Source organism: Triticum urartu, chromosome 3A (genome assembly GCF_056163025.1).
Source record: "Triticum urartu cultivar PI428250 chromosome 3A, HENAU_Tu73, whole genome shotgun sequence".
NCBI lineage: Eukaryota > Viridiplantae > Streptophyta > Magnoliopsida > Poales > Poaceae > Triticum > Triticum urartu.
Genome location: NC_141875.1, coordinates 29,259,402 through 29,266,712, shown reverse-complemented (window position 1 = coordinate 29,266,712; position 7,311 = coordinate 29,259,402). Strand labels below are relative to the sequence as shown.

The window sequence follows — 7,311 nt, the reverse complement described above, 5'->3', positions numbered from 1 at the left end:
ATTTGTTGTGCAGAAAAATTGATGTCTCTATTGACAATTAGGAAATCAAGCTTTTGTAGAGCTGTATTGTTTCATTACTATCCCGATGCACTTCAGTTGATCGATAAATAGTGATACTGCCAGTCTAAGAGTCCAAAGATAATCAATCTATGCTATGTACTGGATATTTACATTAATTCTGAAAAGAAAAATTGAGCTTTTGTGTTTCAATAAGGGCCCCTTGTTTTTGTCTTGCCCCGGGGCCCCATATATCTGTGGGACGGCCCTGTTCTCAGTTAAGCAACACGGTCACCTCATCCGCATCACATTCAGAATTATTTTTGCATAGCTACCCTTGCGCAGCTTTGATGTTAAAAGATGAATCATTTTTAGAGCTTGCTATGCACTCACATGATGGTGTTTTTTTTGGCGGCAAGATGGTGTTATCTCATCACAGTGACATATAGCTTACGGCGTGCAAGCTCTCTGTATGCCATCCTTCTCGTAAACTGCGGTTATTTTACTTGATCCTCTGAAGTTATGGACACTTTACAAGAACTGCGGTATTTTATAGATAGAGGAGCAGTTGGAGTTGGTCTAAGCTTATAGGTCTAGCGTGCAAGCAAGGTCAAAAGACAATTTGTATTTACCTGTTAACTTACCAATTAAACCTCAACTTCTTCATCAATTTGTTTAGTTTGTGTACATACATGTATGATCCTCATGATATTAGGCTATTAATAATATATCCACTGATGAAGTTAATGGCTCATTACACTTGATGAATTATTTAAGAAGGTAATTTGACAATTAACATGTCATTTATAAGCAATGATATGTAATTATGGCTCTTTTTTCTTTTTCTTCCGTTGGTCTATGTCTGATGGGATGCACATGTCTATGTAAAAAAAAGAGAGAGAGATTGCAATGGACACCAACACAAATCTAATGCATCGAGTCAGTTGTTCCATGCTTTTATGATTTAAGTGCAGCAGTTCATACATTACATGACTGAAGCTACTAGGATTGTCTCGTTGATAGAGAGGGGAAGTCAGTATATCTCAGTGATGCAGTGAATGTAGTTGTGACGCATTGGGTTAGAGAGTGTAAGTTTTTTTTCTCCCGGTGCAACGCACGGGCCTCTTTGCTAGTATATCAAAAGTACACATGGTACATGGTAAAACATACTCCTTTATTTTCTCAAAGGGAGCGAAGGAACAACCAAACATCGATACTACAGTGGCCGGCCATGCAGAGTTGCCTCCACGTACGTAGTCCTCTCTCTCATATGGAGATCAGATCAGAGCATTTATTCATGTATATGTAGTATATTGGTAACCTGAATGTACTCAGCATCGATCGGTGGAGCTATAATCGGCGATGATGGCAGCAAGCAATCGATTACTGGATGTTATCGCAGTTGACAGTTGAGCTGATGTTGTAGGGGACGCTGACCCGGCACTTGGAGGGGATGTCTGTGGCCTTGCCTTCGTTGAGCCCACCGGCAGCACTCTTGATGCACTGGCACGCCGCTTTCTTGTCAGCGGCGGTCTGCACTGAGCTGGACAATCTCCTAACGCCGCTGCAGCAGGCCGCAGACGGGCTGGCGCTGCTGCCGCGTGCATAGGAAATGCAGGGCCCAAGGGCGGAGTTCACCTGGCTGCACGAGATTGCCGCATCGGAGGCAACAAGGAGGAGTGCCGCCAGCCCGCCACCAGGGCGACCAGCACGAGCTTAGTAGAGGCAGTGCGAGCCATCTCGACTCAGGATGGACACGGTCCGGTCCGGTCCCTGACCGAGCCGTCGTTTGGAACGGCCGCCCGCGGTCCGGACTGGACCGGACCGAGCAACATAGCGGTCCTACTTTTAGGGACCGGACAGGCCACGGCGAAGCCTGGGCCAGACCGAATGGACCGGCCAGCCATCGGCGTTGATGTGTGCGCATGCAGCAGCGAGGTGGGCCACGTGTTAGATCAATCACTGAATCTCCACACACAGGAGGTCACGCGAGAAATTAAAAGAGAAAGAAGACACGCACGAACGCATTAAGTATGTGGAGAGGATTCTGCGACGCACAACTGTCTGCGTATGTTCTGCTTCCTTTTATTCAGCTCGTATCAAACTGATCACCCTCGACTCGATATAACTGTGCCATCGCACAGACACATCGTGGTCAATCTCTCCGTGGTTAAACACCACTGCCTATTCAGCGGCAACACGGACTAGCGTGCTTCTCGCACTGAACAAACTAAGGGCATGTACAATGGTGCTGTCTTAGGAGTGCCACATAGGATAAATGATGAGATGTAGGAGAGAGAACTCCTAAGAAAAGGCTTGTGTTCTCTTATTTAAGATAAGACAAGAGATGATCTCTTAGCACAATTTGTCTCACCATATTTTAAGGAATTGCTAGTTATTGAAGATAAGACTAAAATATAACCCATTGTAGACATATTTTTTTGTCATCTCTAAATTACATGCAAGACTTAAGATAAGATTGTCTTATCAACCATCGTACATGCCCTAAGTGACAGGTTCAGTAGGACAGAGTTTAACTCAACACTACGTGCGTGAGTGAATTGACAAAGTGGACGACATGCGTGAGCGCCCACGTGCACCAGAAATTAACTGACAGCTGAAACATTGACAAAACAGACGAACTGAATTTTCTAAAGGTGGTGAAACTGAATTTTCTGAACTGACAGTCTTCACTCTCATGAAGAAAAAACGCAGACATTCAGAGCATTCGGGATCTTGCCCCAGTTCTTCCTGGTGGCACCAGCGAGGCGTTCGCCTACCTGGGTAACTGGTGGCCGCCTGGCTGGTGTGCATGCTGTGCTAAACTGACGCGCCATATACTATATATCAGGGTGGACACGGTCCGGGCCGGTCCGGTCCCTGACCGAGCCGCCGTTTGGACCGGCCGGCGGCGGACCGAACCGGACCGGACCGAGCAGCGCGGCGGTCTCCTTTTCCTGCACCGGACCGGCGGAGGTAAAGCTCGGGCCGGACCGAGAGGACCGCCCATGGCGGCGGCGGCGGCGACGTGGTGACCACGGCAGCGGCGACAGACGACTCCGGCGAGCTCCTGGACATGATGAAGACAACTTCATGGTCGAGATCGGCGACGACGAGACGCGGTGGCGCCGGCCAGGGCGCATCTGTTAGCCGCTCATGTTTGTTGCTGCAGCTTTTCCGTTACATGCAAGTATTTTAGCGCGTCCATGAGCCCACGATTTCGTGTGTGGTGGCATTGCCGTGATTAGTGGATCAATTTTGACGTGGAGATAGTCGTGGGATGACGCCTTAATTAACGGATCGAACCTCGCTTCTTTTGCGGTTTCTGTTATCTGTTAGACGGAATAAAAGGAAAGGAAAACACCCACAATTTTCTGTGTGCGGGCCTTGCTGTTTCTGCCATCCCAGCGTTCCTTGCCCGCTACCATGCATCGTCGCTAGGATCGTTTTAGTATCGTGCCATCCTAAGATCCGATTAAAGCGACGGGCTGCGCTAACAACCTAAGACCAACTGACCAAGTCACAAACTGAAGAAAATTCCAACTGACGAAGCTGAACTTTTAACAGTACAATTACGCCTGACGAAACTGAATGTTTGACAACAACTTTTAACTGACACCGCGGTCACCGCAGGAACGACATATGGCGTGCGTGAGTATGTGCCGCCGCTCGCCGTGCGTGCCTGTGCAGATGCCGACTACGTGCTGGGTCATCCATCCCATCATCTCGCCTCCATGGACGTGGAGCCACTCGTTGAACGGGCTGTTCTCGGCGAACTAGAACACCATGTATGTGTAGCCGCGGTGCATGCAGTGATGCAGAGATCGAACAGGCGAACGAGAGGCTCGACTGGTTAAAGCGAGCCAGGATGCTCACCTCGAGGCAGCGCCCACGTCGCCGGCGGCAGTTCTCGGTCCGACCGAGCGGCTCGGTTAAAATGCGGACCGGACCGAGGTGCTGAGCGGGCCTACTTTTCCAATCCGGACCGACCAAGTTTGCTAGCGAGCCCGGACCGTTCGGTCCAGTCCTATGCGGGCCACGAGCGGCCCAAAAAGCCCGCTCGCTGCGTCCACCCTGAATGTCTATATATGTGTATTCTTTGATTAACTATACTAGACGTCAGCCCGTGCAGTTGCACGGGCTAGTGTAATAAATGCCTATTTGGTATAAATATTAAGAAAATATATTTATAGTTATTACCATCAAAGTAGTTCCGAGTTAGGTTGTCTATGTATGTGTTATGTTCTATACATGTCAAGAAAACAACCGCAGATTTCTTGATCATATTTCGATTGTGTACCAAACTTAGTGTGTCAGTTTATGCACATGTGTTCTTTAACTTTTTACCTACCATTTAAATTTTCACGAAAATAGTTTTAACTAATAATTGTATGCACCAAATAATGGTCAAATACACATGTTTAGGAGTATGCTTGTTTCTAAAATGCCCTATTTTTCAGGACAAATAATGCAGCGCTAATCAACCATATTGTGTGATTCAGTTATTGCTTATGCATTTATGAACTACATCAAAATTTTATCTAATGTTTTGCATCAAATGTGCTACACACTATTTTCCTCTCAAATATAGCATGCCAAATGAAAGCAACAATCAAAGCATATCACATGTTGTTGGTTCACATAAAATTTCCACACAGAAATAAAATTATAGAAGTTTTAAAATAGGGCAAAGGAACAAAACAAATCAAGGTGAACACTTGTAATATAACCTATGCGGCAACAACAATAAGGGTTCATAATGTCAAATCTCACATATTTACCTTCCAAACTTATAAATTGGTAACCTGCAAGTAACTTTGTTGCCAACATCAAGAGACATCTAACTTTTGTTTGTCTACACCACAGCGGCATTGCTTTATAAGAACACCTGATGGGCACGGCGATTTCTAAATTAAATCTCGTTCGAAGTGATCAATTATAATACAAAAGTATGACATGCGAATCCTTTGCATTTGATTAAATATTCAGTGAAAAAAATATCTGAGAATTGAATGCAGCAAATCAGAAATTCGTTGGTTAGTTAAGCTCCAATGAAAAGGAATAATGAGATTGTGGTTTTAAGAAGACCACCATATGACAAAATATTCGGAAGCAAGCATTAACTTTTCAAAGTCACAACAATGTATTCACATGTATACATCAAGGTTGAAGGCCTTGTGCATACTGGTTTCGGCATGTACTTCCTTATTACACCTGCGTTCTCTGTGTCAACTAAGAGGCCAAGAGCAGAGTCCCTACGCCATCTGTCATGGATCACTTTTCAAGTAAAATATACCATGCCTAGCTTGTGTCTCGGAGCTGTTTTCAATGATGCTACTATATTAGTCGATGCCTTGCACACACATCGCACATACCGAACAATATAAACATTTAGCAAAGCCACATTACATGTTCAGTAATAGAAGTAAGAAATCATCACCCTCTCACTCCTGTGCTGGAATAGCACTGCAGTAGAATCATTGATAGTGCCATAAAACTATTTACTCGAATAACACTGTAGTAGACTCATTGATACTGGTTTGTTCATGTCTTTCATAATGAATTTAAAATGTAATGTCACATTTAAACAATTTATTTTAAGCTGGATGCCCTCTATAATGGTAGATAAGCCTGCTCTTATCTTTCAGAATGAATTACCGCACATAACTATTTCAAAACAAAAGGAAAAGATTACACATGCCACATTAGAAATAAAGTTTTGTGTACTAATAGTCTAACTTTCTTAAGCATCAGAATAATGAAACAATAATTAAATCTGTACTATTTTTAAATTTAAACAACTTACACTAATTTTGCATGGTTATGCTTACGTAAGAAATCAGTCGAGCAACCTCGCTTCTTGATCGAGAATCCTCCAAAGATATGTATTCACCTGAAAAAAACAACACTCAGTTAAATATGATTTTGAGAAACTAAATTAGGGAATCTTCTGTGTAATACCCTTTAGAAATATAAGCCATAAAACGGTAGGTAAAAAGGCATATAATAACAATTATTTTAGAATGCACACACAAATAATTCAATGTACACCTAAAGGCTGAATAATAAATCTTTACATGGGCGTGCATGTAGGAATTATGAATATTTATTCCACTATTGCAAGAATCATCAGAACAGATTCAACAACTCATTCCTGCGTAACGCAAAAGTTACTAAATTAAAGAGAAAAATGTGTACAATATGTACACTTGCACATTGTATGACACCAATCAGATTGTTCCTGCCAGAACCAAGCAAGAGCCCTCTACTGAAAGATAGCTAGAATTTCTTTTTAAAATATTTGCTTAGAATGCATCCCTGAAAAGTTTCATGACGTGGTGCCACATGGGAGCATACCCGATTACTTTCTCATTATTTTCAACACCGCAGCTGCCGCATTTGAAACGTCCTTTGGCATTGATTTTCTCATTATTTTCTGTGAAAGTAGAACACAAATATTTGAACTATTACCTAACACTGACTCAGTATAATATCTAAGGAACCGATTTGCAGGCTCCTTTTTGTACGATCAAAAAGAAATACAAAAGAAATCGTATCAACATATATTGTTCTTAAAGAGGAGAAATTAGTGGAAAACCACATGCAAGGCAATGCATCAATCTCGCTGAAGCTCTTGGCAGCACTCATTCTTCCTTGATTACTTTGAACCTAACCTTGAAGCCCTCCACAACAGCATGACGGCCTCCCACACTGACGACTGCATCTAGTACAACAAATGAATCTTTCCTCTTTCAATCCGAGCCATGGCTGGGCATAACATGGAGATCAGGGGCATGGCTTTCCATGTGCTTGTGTTCTCGCTTGTGTGTGCCTGCAACCGAGGAGGATTTCATATTGGACCTCATATCATAAGCTTTATTATATTCATGTGTTGAAAAGCATAAGAAGTTACAAAAGTCTATTTTCAGGACATAATAGTACCGGTTCTCACTATAAGTATGGTCGATTGAGATTTTTGCTGGTCCGTTCTTGCGGATGGGAGAATCCTCCTCGGAACGACATGGCGAATTTCTACCTGCTGGGTGGACACAGTACACACACATGAATACAGGCTTAGCACTAAGAGTAATGGTTATGTATCAACAACACATGAATACAGGCTTAATACTAAGAGCAATGGTTATTTATCAATCTACGCATACATTATAGATACAGTTACGTAATATCAATATGGACACGAATTAATCAGATACCTCAGCGTGCATGCACCACTGTTTCTTTTGAAGAAAAACAGCCAGCGTTGATTTCATTTCATTAAGAGAAAGGCATCTACCACTGTATATACCAATTGAT

At 43.2% G+C, this 7,311-nt stretch overlaps 1 pseudogene; it reads right to left on the bottom strand.

Moving 5' to 3' along the window:
* Window positions 1–1,380: 1,380 nt before the first annotated feature.
* LOC125547760 (non-specific lipid-transfer protein 4.1 pseudogene) lies at window positions 1,381–1,736 on the bottom strand (annotated as a pseudogene).
* Between the last annotated feature and the right edge of the window lie 5,575 nt (window positions 1,737–7,311).